Genomic DNA, 12,519 nt, shown 5'->3' with positions numbered 1-12,519 from the left:
TGCTCCAAGCCATTGTCATCACAATGCTCCATGACCTTTGTCATCAGAATCCTCCCTGACACTTGGCATCACAATGCTCCATGCCATCCTCATCACAATGGGCCATTACATATGTGATCACAATGCTCCCTGACACCTGTCTTCACAATACGGCATGACCTGTTCATCACAATGCTCCATGCCCTTGTCATCACAGTGTGCCATTCCAACTCTCATCCCAATACTCCATGAAAGTTATTAGACCAATGTTCCATGCCCTTGCCATCACAATGCTCCATGCCATTGTTATCACAATGTTCCATGACCCTGTCATCACAATGCTCCGTGACTCCAGTCATCACAATGCTTCATGACCTTTGTCATCACAATGGTCCATGCCCTCGTCATCAACAGTCTCTGTGACCTTTTTAACCACAATGCTCCATGAACTTTTCATCACAATGCTCTTTGACCCTTGTCATCACAATGCTCTATGCCTTTCTCAGCACAATGCTCCATGACCCTTGTCATCACAATGCTCCATGCGCTTGGCAGTACAATGCTCCATGACACATGTCATCACAATGCACAACGCCCTTGCCATCAAAATGCTCCATGACCTTTGTCATCACAAAGATCCATGACCCTTGGCATCACAATGCTCCATGTCATTGTCATCACAGTGCTCCATGAACGCTCTCATCACATTGCTCCATGCTCTTGTCTTCACATAGCTCCATGACACATGTCATCAGAATGCTCCATGGCCTTCTCATCACAATGCTCCAAGCCCTTGCCATCACAATGCTCCATTACCCCTGTCATAACAATGCTCCATGACCCCTGCCATCACGATGTTCCATGGCCTTGTCATCACAAGGCTCCATGACGCTTCTCATCACAATGCTCCAAGAACACTGTAATCACAATGCTCTATGCCCCTTTTCATCTCAATGATCCATGAACCCTGTCATCACAATGCACTATGCCCATCATCATAATGCTTCATGCTATTGTCATAACAACGAAATCAGAATGTTCCATGACCTCTGTCATAACAATGTTCCAAACCCTTGTGATCACAATATTCCATAACACTTGTCATCACAATGCCCCAGGATGCTCGTCATCACAATTATCCATGGTCTTCTCATCACAATGCTCCATGACCTTCGTCATCGAAATGCTCAATACATTTGTCATCAACATGCTCCCTGACACTTGTTGTCTGTATGCTCCTTGAACCCTGTCATGACAAGGCTGCATGCCTTTTTCATCACAATGATCCATGCCTTTTTCATCACAATGCTCCAAGTCCCATGTAATCACAATGGTCCATGCCATTGTCATCACAAAGCTCAATGACGCATGCCATCAGAATGCTCCTTGGTCTATTCTTCACAATGCTACCTGCCCTTATCTTCACAATGTTCCTAGACCCCTGTAATCACAATGCTCCATTCCCCTTTTAATCAGTATGCTCCATGAGACTTGTCATCACAAGGCTCCATGGTTTGTCATCACAATGCTCCAGGACCTTGTCATCACAATGCTTCACGACCTTGTCATCAAAATTTTCAATGGCCTTTGTAAGCATAATGCTCGAAACCCTAATCATCACAATGATCCATTATATTTGTCATCACAATCCTCCATTACATTTGGTATCACAAAGCTCCATGCCATTGTCATTGCCATGGACCATGACATATGTCATCACAATGCTCCCTGAAACCTGTCTTCACAATACTCCATGACCTTATCATCACAATGCTCCATGCCCTTGTCATCACAATGCACCATGCCCACTCTCATCACAATAATCTATGAAACTTGTCAGACCAATGCTCCATGCCACTGTCATCACAATTCTCCATGCCCTTGTCATCACAATGCTCCATGACCCCTGTCATCACAATGCTCCGTGACTCCAGTCATCACAATGCTTCATAACGTTTGTCATCACAATGGTCCATGCCCGTGTCATCACAAGGCTCTGTGACCTTTGTAACCACAATGATCCATGAACTTTTCATCACAATTCTCTGAGAAACTTGTCATCACAATGCTCCATGTCTTTGTCAGAACAGTGCTCCATGAACATTGTCATCACAATGTGCCACGCGCATTTCATCACAACGTTCCATACCTTGTCATTGCAATGCTCCATAAACCTTGTAATCACAATGGTCCATGCACTTCACATCAAAATGCTCTCTCACCAGAAATATCACAATGTTCCATCATTAGTCATCACAATACACCCTCATCCTTGTAATCACAATGTTCCATGACACTGTCATCACAATGCTACATCCCCTTATCATCACAATGTTCCATGACCCCTGCCATCACAATGTTCCATAAGCCCTGTCATCAAAATGCTCCATGACCCTTTCCATCCCAAAGCTCCAAGACCCCTGCCATCACAATGTTCCATTACACTTTTTATCAAATTGCTGCATTACCCGGTCATCAAAATGCTCCCTGCCCTTCTCATCAAAATGCTCCATGACTTGTCATCACAAAGCTCCAAGACCCTTGGCATCACAATGCTCCATGTCATTGTCATCACAATGCTCCATGAACCCTCTCATCACATTGCTCCATGCCCTTGTAATCACAAAGCTCCATGACACTTGTCATCACAATGCTCGATGCCTTTCTCATCACAATGCTCCATGCCCTTGTCATTACAGTCCTGCATGACCCATGTATCAGAGTGTTCTGTGCCCTTGTCATCACAATGCTCCATGCCCACTCTCATCACAATAATCCATGAAACATTTCAGACCAAAGTTCCATACCCTTCTCATCACAATGCTCCATTACCCCTGTCATAACAATGCACCATGACACCTGCCATCACAATGATCCACGGCCTAGTCTTCAAAAGGTTCCATGATAATTCTCATCACAATGCTCAAGACCCCTGATATCACAATGCTCCATGCCCTGGTCATCACAAAGCTCCATGACGCACGTCATCAGAATGTTCCATGGCCTTCTCATCACAATGCTCCTTGCCCTTGTCATCACAGTGCTCCAAGACCCTTGTCATCACAATGCTCCATGCCGCTTTTCATCTCAATGCTCCATGAACCCTGTCATCACAATGCACCATGCCCATCATCATAATGCTTCAGGCTATTGTCATCACAATGAAATCAATATTCTGCATGACCTCTGTCATCATAATGCTCCAAACCCTTGTGATCACAATGTTGCATAACACGTATCATCACAACACCCCATGACGCTCATCATCACAATTATCCATGGTCTTCTCATCACAATGCTCCATGATCTTTGTCATCACAATGCTCAATCCACTTGTCATCACAATGCTCCCTGACCCTTGTCGTCAGTATGCTCCTTGAACCCTGTCATGACAAGTTTCCATGCATTTTTCATCACAATGATCCATGACCATTTCATCACAATGCTCCAAGGTCCCTGTAATCACAATGCTCCATGCCCTTGTCATCCCAAAACTCCATGACGCATGTCATCAGAATGCTCCATGGCCTTCTCATCACAATTCTCTATGCCCTAGTCATAACAATGCTCCAAGACCCCTGTAATCACAATGCTCCATGCCCCTTTTCATCAGAATGCTCCATGAGACTTGCCATCACAAGTCTCCATGGTCTTCTCATTACAATGTTCCAGGACCTTGACATCACATTGATCCATGCCCTTTTCATCACAATGCTCCATGAACTTTGTCATCACAATTCTCAATAAACTTGTCCTCACAATGCTCCCTGACACTTGTCGTCATAATGCTCCTTGAAACCTGGCACGAAAAGGCTCCATGCCTTTTTCATCTCAAAGCCCCATGCCGTTTTCATCCCAATGCTCCATGCCATTGTCATCAAAATACTCCACAAGCTTGTCATCAGAATGCTCCCTGACCCTTGTCATCACAATGCTCCAAGCCATTGTCATCACAATGCTCCATTACCTTTTTCATCAGAATCCCTCATGACACTTGGCATCACAATGCTCCATGCCATTGTCATCACAATGGGCCATTACATATGTCATCACAATGCTCCCTGACACATCTCTTCACAATACTGCATGACCTGGTCATCACAAAGTTCCATGCCCTTTTCATCACAATGCACCATGCCCACTCTCATCACAATAATCTATGAAACTTGTCAGACCAATGCTCCATGCCACTGTCATCACAATGCTCCATGCACTTGTTATCACAATGTTCCAAGACCCCTGTAATCAGAATGCTCCATGCCCCTTTTCATCAGTATGCTCCATGAGACTTGTCATCACAAGGCTCCATGGTTATCTCATCACAGTGCTCCAGGACCTTGTCATCACAATTCTTCACGACATTGTCATGAAAATTCTCAATGGCCCTTGTCATCATAATGCTCCAAGCCCTAGTCATCACAATGCTCCATTATATTTGTCATCACAATCCTCCATTACATTTGGCATCACAATGCTCCCTGCCATTGTCATCGCAATGGACCATGACATATGTCATCACAATGCTCCCTGACACCTGTCTTCACAATACTCCATGCCCTTGTCATCACAATGATCCATGCCCTTGTCATCACAATGCACCATGTCCTCTGTCATCACAATAATCTCTGAAACTAGTCAGACCAAAGCTCCATGCCCCTGTCATCACAATGTTCCATGCCCTTTTCATCACAATGCTCCATGACCCCTGTCATCACAATGCTCCGTGACTCCAGTCATCACAATGCTTCATAACGTTTGTCATCACAACGGTCCATGTCTGCATCATCACAAGGCTCTGTGACTTTTTAAACAAAATGTCCTTGAACTTTTCATCACAATGCTCTGTGACCTTTGTCATCACTATACTCCATGTCTTTGTCAGAACAATGCTCCATAACCCTTGTCATCACAATGTGCCATGCGCTTTTCATCACAATGATCCAAAAACTTGTCATCGCTATGCTCCATAAACCTTGTAATGACAATGCTCCATGCACTTCTCATCCAAATGCTCTCTCACATGAGATATCACAATGTTCCATCACTAGTCATCACAATCCTCCCTCACCCCTGTTATCACAATATTCCATGACCCCTGTCATCACAATGCTACATCCCCTTATCAGCACAATGTTCCATGACCCCTGACATCACAATGTTCCATAACCCCTGTCATCAAAATGCTCTATGACCCTTTTCATCCCAAAGCTCCATGACCCCTGGCATCACAATGTTCTATAACCCCTGTCATCAAAAGGTTCCATTACACTTTTCATCAAATTGCTGCATGACCCTGTCATCAAAATGCTCCATGACCTTTGTCATCACAAAGCTCCTTGACCTTTGGCATCACAATGCTACATGTCATTGTCATCACAATGCTCCATGAACCCTCTCATCACAATAATCCATGAAACATTTCAGACCAAAGTTCCATACCCTTCTCATCACAATGCTCCATTAACCCTGTCATAAGAATGCACCATGACACCTGCCATCACAATGATCCACGGCCTAGTCATCACAAGGTTCCATGATAATTCTCATCACAATGCTCTAGACCCCTGATATCATAATGCTCCATGCCCTTGTCATCACAAAGCTCCATGACGCATGTCATCAGAATGTTCCATGGCCTTCTCATCACAATGCTCCATGCCCTTGTCATCACAATGCTCCAAGACCTTTGTCATCACAATGCTCCATGCCCCATTTCATCTCAATGCTCCATGAAGTCTGTTATCACAATGCTCCAAGACCCTTGTAATCACAATGCTCCATGCCCCTTTTCATCTCAATGCTCCATGAACCCTGTCATCACAGTGCACCATGCCCATCATCATAATGCTTCAGGCTATTGTCATCACAATGAAATCAATATTCTGCATGACCTCTGTCATCATAATGCTCCAAACCCTTGTGATCACAATGTTGCATAACACGTATCATCACAACACCCCATGACGCTCATCATCACAATTAGCCATGGTCTTCTCATCACAATGCTCCATGATCTTTGTCATCACAATGCTCAATACACTTGTCTTCACAATGCTCCCTGAACCTTGTCGTCAGTATGCTCTTTGAACGCTGTCATGACAAGTTTCCATGCATTTTTCATCACAATGATCCATGACCATTTCATCACAATGCTCCAAGGTCCCTGTAATCACAATGCTCGATGCCCTTGTCATCACAAAACTCCATGACCACTCTCATCACAACACTCCATGACACCTGACAACACAATAATCCAGGACCCTTGTCATCACAATGCTCCAAGACCCCTGTCATCACAATACTCCATGAACATTTTCAGCCCAATGCTCCATGACCTTCTCATCACAATGCTCCATGCCCTTGTCATCACAATGCACCATATCCACTGTCATCACAATAATCTATGAAACTTGTCAGACCAGTGCTCAATGTCCCTGTCAACACAATGCTCCAAGACCCATGTAATCACAATGCTCCATGCCCTTGTCATCACAAAGCTCCATGACGCATGTCATCAGAATGTTCCATTGCCTTCTCCTCACAATGCTCCATGCCCTTGTCATCACAATGCTCCAAGACCCCCGTAATCATAATGCTCCATGCCCCTTTTCATCAGAATGCTCCATTAGACTAGTCATCACAAGTCTCCATGCTTAACTCATCACAGTGCTCCAAGACCTTTTCATCACCATGCTATATTCCCTTGTCATCACAATGCTCCATGACCCCTGTCATCACAATACTCCATGAACATATTCAGCCCAGTGCTCCATGACATTCTAATCACAATGCTCCATGACAAATATCATCACAATGCTCCATGAACACAGTCATCACAACACCCCATGACACCTGACAACACAGTGATCTGAGACCCTTGTCATCGTAATGCTCCAAGACCCCTGTAATCACAATGCTCCATGACCCCTGTCATCAAAATACTTCATGAACATTTTCAGCCCAATGCTCCATGACCCTTGTCATCAAAATGGTCCATGTCCTTGTTATCCCAATGCTCCATGACCCCTGTATTCACAATGCTCCGTGACGCTTGTCATCACAGTGCTCCATGACACCTGTCATCACAATGCTCCATGCCTTTGTCAGCAAAATGCTACATGACCTTGTCATTACAATGCTCTATGCGCTTGTCATCACAATACTCTATTACCATTGTCATCACAATCCTCCATGAACCTTGGGATCACATTGATTCATGCCCTTGTCATCACAGTGCTCCATGCTCCTTGAAATCAAAATGATCCATGACCTCTGTCATCACAATGTTCCAATCCCTTGTGATCACAATGTTCCAAAGCACTTGTCCTCACAACGCTCCATGATGCCTGTCATCACAATACTCCATGCCCTTTTTATCACAATGCTCCATGAACTTTGTCATCACAATTCTCAATAAACTTGTCCTCACAATGCTCCCTGACACTTGTCGTCATAATGCTCCTTGAAGCCTGGCACGAAAAGGCTCCATGCCTTTTTCATCACAAAGCCCCATGCCGTTTTCATCCCAATGCTCCATGCCATTGTCATCAAAATACTCCACAAGCTTGTCATCAGAATGCTCCCTGACCCTTGTCATCACAATACTCCATGCCCTTTTCATCACAATGCTCCATGAACTTTGTCATCACAATTCTCAATAAACTTGTCCTCACAATGCTCCCTGACACTTGTCGTCATAATGCTCCTTGAAGCCTGGCACGAAAAGGCTCCATGCCTTTTTCATCACAAAGCCCCATGCCGTTTTCATCCCAATGCTCCATGCCATTGTCATCAAAATACTCCACAAGCTTGTCATCAGAATGCTCCCTGACCCTTGTCATCACAATGCTCCAAGCCATTGTCATCACAATGCTCCATTACCTTTGTGATCAGAATCCTCAATGGAAGTTTGCATCACAATGCTCCATGCCATTGTCATCACAATGGGCCATTACATATGTCATCACAATGCTCCCTGACACCTCTCTTCACAATACTGCATGACCTGGTCATCACAAAGTTCCATGTCCTTGTCATCACAATGCGCCATTGCAACTCTCATCACAATAATCCATGAAACTTATTAGACCAATGCTGCATGCCCATGTCATCACAATGCTCCATGCACTTGTTATCACAATGTTCCAAGACCCCTGTAATCAGAATGCTCCATGCCCCTTTTCATCAGTATGCTCCATGAGACTTGTCATCACAAGGCTCCATGGTTTTCTCATCACAATGCTCCAGGACCTTGTCATCACAATTCTTCACGACATTGTCATGAAAATTCTCAATGGCCCTTGTCATCATAATGCTCCAAGCCCTAGTCATCACAATGCTCCATTATATTTGTCATCACAATCCTCCATTACATTTGGCATCACAATGCTCCCTGCCATTGTCATCGCAATGGACCATGACATATGTCATCACAATGCTCCCTGACACCTGTCTTCACAATACTCCATGCCCTTGTCATCACAATGATCCATGCCCTTGTCATCACAATGCACCATGTCCTCTGTCATCACAATAATCTCTGAAACTAGTCAGACCAAAGCTCCATGCCCTTGTCATCACAATGTTCCATGCCCTTTTCATCACAATGCTCCATGACCCCTGTCATCACAATGCTCCGTGACTCCAGTCATCACAATGCTTCATAACGTTTGTCATCACAACGGTCCATGTCCGCATCATCACAAGGCTCTGTGACTTTTTAAACAAAATGTCCTTGAACTTTTCATCACAATGCTCTGTGACCTTTGTCATCAGTATACTCCATGTCTTTGTCAGAACAATGCTCCATAACCCTTGTCATCACAATGTGCCATGCGCTTTTCATCACAATGATCCAAAAACTTGTCATCGCTATGCTCCATAAACCTTGTAATGACAATGCTCCATGCACTTCTCATCCAAATGCTCTCTCACATGAGATATCACAATGTTCCATCACTAGTCATCACAATCCTCCCTCACCCCTGTTATCACAATATTCCATGACCCCTGTCATCACAATGCTACATCCCCTTATCAGCACAATGTTCCATGACCCCTGACATCACAATGTTCCATAACCCCTGTCATCAAAATGCTCTATGACCCTTTTCATCCCAAAGCTCCATGACCCATGGCATCACAATGTTCTATAACCCCTGTCATCAAAAGGTTCCATTACACTTTTCATCAAATTGCTGCATGACCCTGTCATCAAAATGCTCCATGACCTTTGTCATCACAAAGCTCCATGACCTTTGGCATCACAATGCTACATGTCATTGTCATCACAATGATCCATGAACCCTCTCATCACATTGCTTCATGCCCTTGTCATCACAAAGCTCCATGGCACTTGTCATCACATTGCTCGATGCCCTTCTCATCACAATAATCCATGCCCTTGTCATTACAATCCTCCATGACCCATGTATCACAGTGTACCGTGCCCTTGTCATCACAATGTGCAATGTCCACTCTCATCACAATAATCCATGAAACATTTCAGGCCAAAGCTCAATGCCCTTCTCATCACAATGCTCCATTACTTCTGTCATAACAAGCTCCATGACCCCTGCCATCACAGTGTTACCGGGCCTTGTCATCACAAGGCTCCATGACCCTTGTCATCACAATGCTCCAAGACCCATGTAATCACAATGCTCCATGCCCTAGTCATCAAAAGCTCCATGACGCATGTCATCAGAATGTTCCATGGCCTTCTCCTCACAATGCTCCAAGCCCTTGTCAGCACAATGCTCCAAGACCCCCGTAATCACAATGCTCCATGCCCCTTTTCATCAGAATGCTCCATTAGACTTGTCATCACAAGTCTCCATGGTCATCTCATCACAATGCTCCATTCCCTTGTCATCACAATGCTCCATGACCCCTGTCTTCACAATACTCCATGAATATTTTCAGCACAATGCTCTATGACTTTCTCATCACAATGCTCCATGACCAATATTATCACAATGCTCCATGACCACTGTCATCACAAAACTCCATGACACCTGACAACACAATGATCCGGGACTCTTGTCATCACAATGCTCCAAGACCCCTGCAATCACAGTGCTCCATGTCCCCTGTCATCACAATACTCCATGTACATTTTCAGCCCAATGCTCCATGACACTTGTCATCACAATGATCCATGCCCTTGTCATCCCAATGTTCCATGACCCCTGTATTCACAATGCTCCGTGACGCTTTTCATCACAGTGCTCCATGTCACATGTCATCACAATGCTCCATGCCTTTGTCAGCAATATGCTACATGACCTTGTCAGTACAATGCTCTATGTGCTTATCATCACAATACTCCATTACCATTGTCATCACAATCCTCCATGTACCTTAGGATCACATTGCTTCATGCGCATGTCATCAAAATGCTCCATGCTCCTTGAAATCAAAATGATCCATGACCTCTGTCATCACAATGCTGCAAACCTTTGTGATCACAATGTTCCATAACACTTGTCATCACAACGCTCCATGATGCCTGCCATCACAATACTCCATGCCCTTTTCATCACAATGCTCCATGACCTTTGTCATCACAATTCTCAATATGCTTGTCATCACAATGCTCCCTGACACTTGTCGTCAGAATGCTCCTTGAACCCTGTCACGAAAAGGCTCCATGCCTTTTTCATCACAAAGCCCCATGCTGTTTTCTTCCCAATGCTCCATGCCATTGTCATCAAAATACTCCAAAAACTTGTCATCAGAATGCTCCATGACCCTTGTCATCACAATTCTCCATGCACTTGTCAGCACAATGCTCCCTGACCCTTCTCATAACAATGCTCCAAGCCATTGTCACCACAATGCTCCATTCCCTTTGTCATCAGAATCCTCCATGACACTTGGCATCACAATGAGCCATGCCATTGTCATCACAATGGGCCATTACATATGTCATCACAATGCTCCCTGACACTTCTCTTCACAATACTGCATGACCTGGTCATCACAATGCTCCATGCCCCTTTTCATCAGTATGCTCCATGAGACGTGTCATCACAAGGCTCCATGGATTTCTCATCACAATGCTCCTGGTCCTTGTCATCTCAACGCTTCAGGACCTTGTCATGAAAATTCTCAATAGCTCTTGTCATCATAATGCTCCAAGCCCTAGTCATCACAATGCTCCTTTATATTTGTCAACACAATCCTCAAATACATTTGGCATCACAATGCTCCATGCCATTGTCATCGCAATGGACCATGACATATGTCATCACAATGCTCCCTGTCACCTGTCTTCACAATACTCAATGCCCTTGTCATCACAATGCTCCATGCCCTTGTCATCACAATGCACCATGTCCACTGTCATCACAATAATCTATGAAACTTCTCAGTCCAGTGCTCCATGACCCCTGTCATCACAATGCTCCATGCCTTTGTCAGCAAAATGCTACATGACCTTGTCATTACAATGCTCTATGCGCTTGTCATCACAATACTCCATTACCATTGTCATCACAATCCTCCATGAACCTTGGGATCACATTGATTCATGCCCTTGTCATCACAGTGCTCCATGCTCCTTGAAATCAAAATGATCCATGACCTCTGTCATCACAATGTTCCAATCCCGTGTGATCACAATGTTCCAAAGCACTTGTCCTCACAACGCTCCATGATGCCTGTCATCACAATACTCCATGCCCTTTTCATCACAATGCTCCATGAACTTTGTCATCACAATTCTCAATAAACTTGTCCTCACAATGCTCCCTGACACTTGTCGTCATAATGCTCCTTGAAACCTGGCACGAAAAGGCTCCATGCCTTTTTCATCACAAAGCCCCATGCCGTTTTCATCCCAATGCTCCATGCCATTGTCATCAAAATACACCACAAGCTTGTCATCAGAATGCTCCCTGACCCTTGTCATCACAATGCTCCAAGCCATTGTCATCACAATGCTCCATTACATTTTTCATCAGAATCCCTCATGACACTTGGCATCACAATGCCCCATGCCATTGTCATCACAATGGGCCATTACCTATGTCATCACAATGCTCCCTGATACCTCTCTTCACAATACTGCATGACCTGGTCATCACAAAGTTCCATGCCCTTGTCATCACAATGCGCCATTGCAACTCTCATCACAATAATCCATGAAACTTATTAGACCAATGCTGCATGCCCATGTCATCACAATGCTCCATGCACATGTTATCACAATGTTCCAAGACCCCTGTAATCAGAATGCTCCATGCCCTTTTTCATCAGTATGCTCCATGAGACTTGTCATCACAAGGCTCCATGGTTTTCTCATCACAGTGCTCCAGGACCTTGTCATCACAATTCTTCACGACATTGTCATGAAAATTCTCAATGGCACTTGTCATCATAATGCTCCAAGCCCTAGTCATCACAATGCTCCATTATATTTGTCATCACAATCCTCCATTACATTTGACATCACAATGCTCCCTGCCATTGTCATCACAATGGACCATGACATATGTCATCACAATGCTCCCTGACACCTGTCTTCACAATACTCCA

Source organism: Mesoplodon densirostris, unplaced genomic scaffold (genome assembly GCF_025265405.1).
Source record: "Mesoplodon densirostris isolate mMesDen1 unplaced genomic scaffold, mMesDen1 primary haplotype scaffold_35, whole genome shotgun sequence".
Classification (NCBI taxonomy): Eukaryota; Metazoa; Chordata; class Mammalia; order Artiodactyla; family Ziphiidae; genus Mesoplodon; species Mesoplodon densirostris.
Note: the sequence above shows the minus strand (reverse complement) of the source record.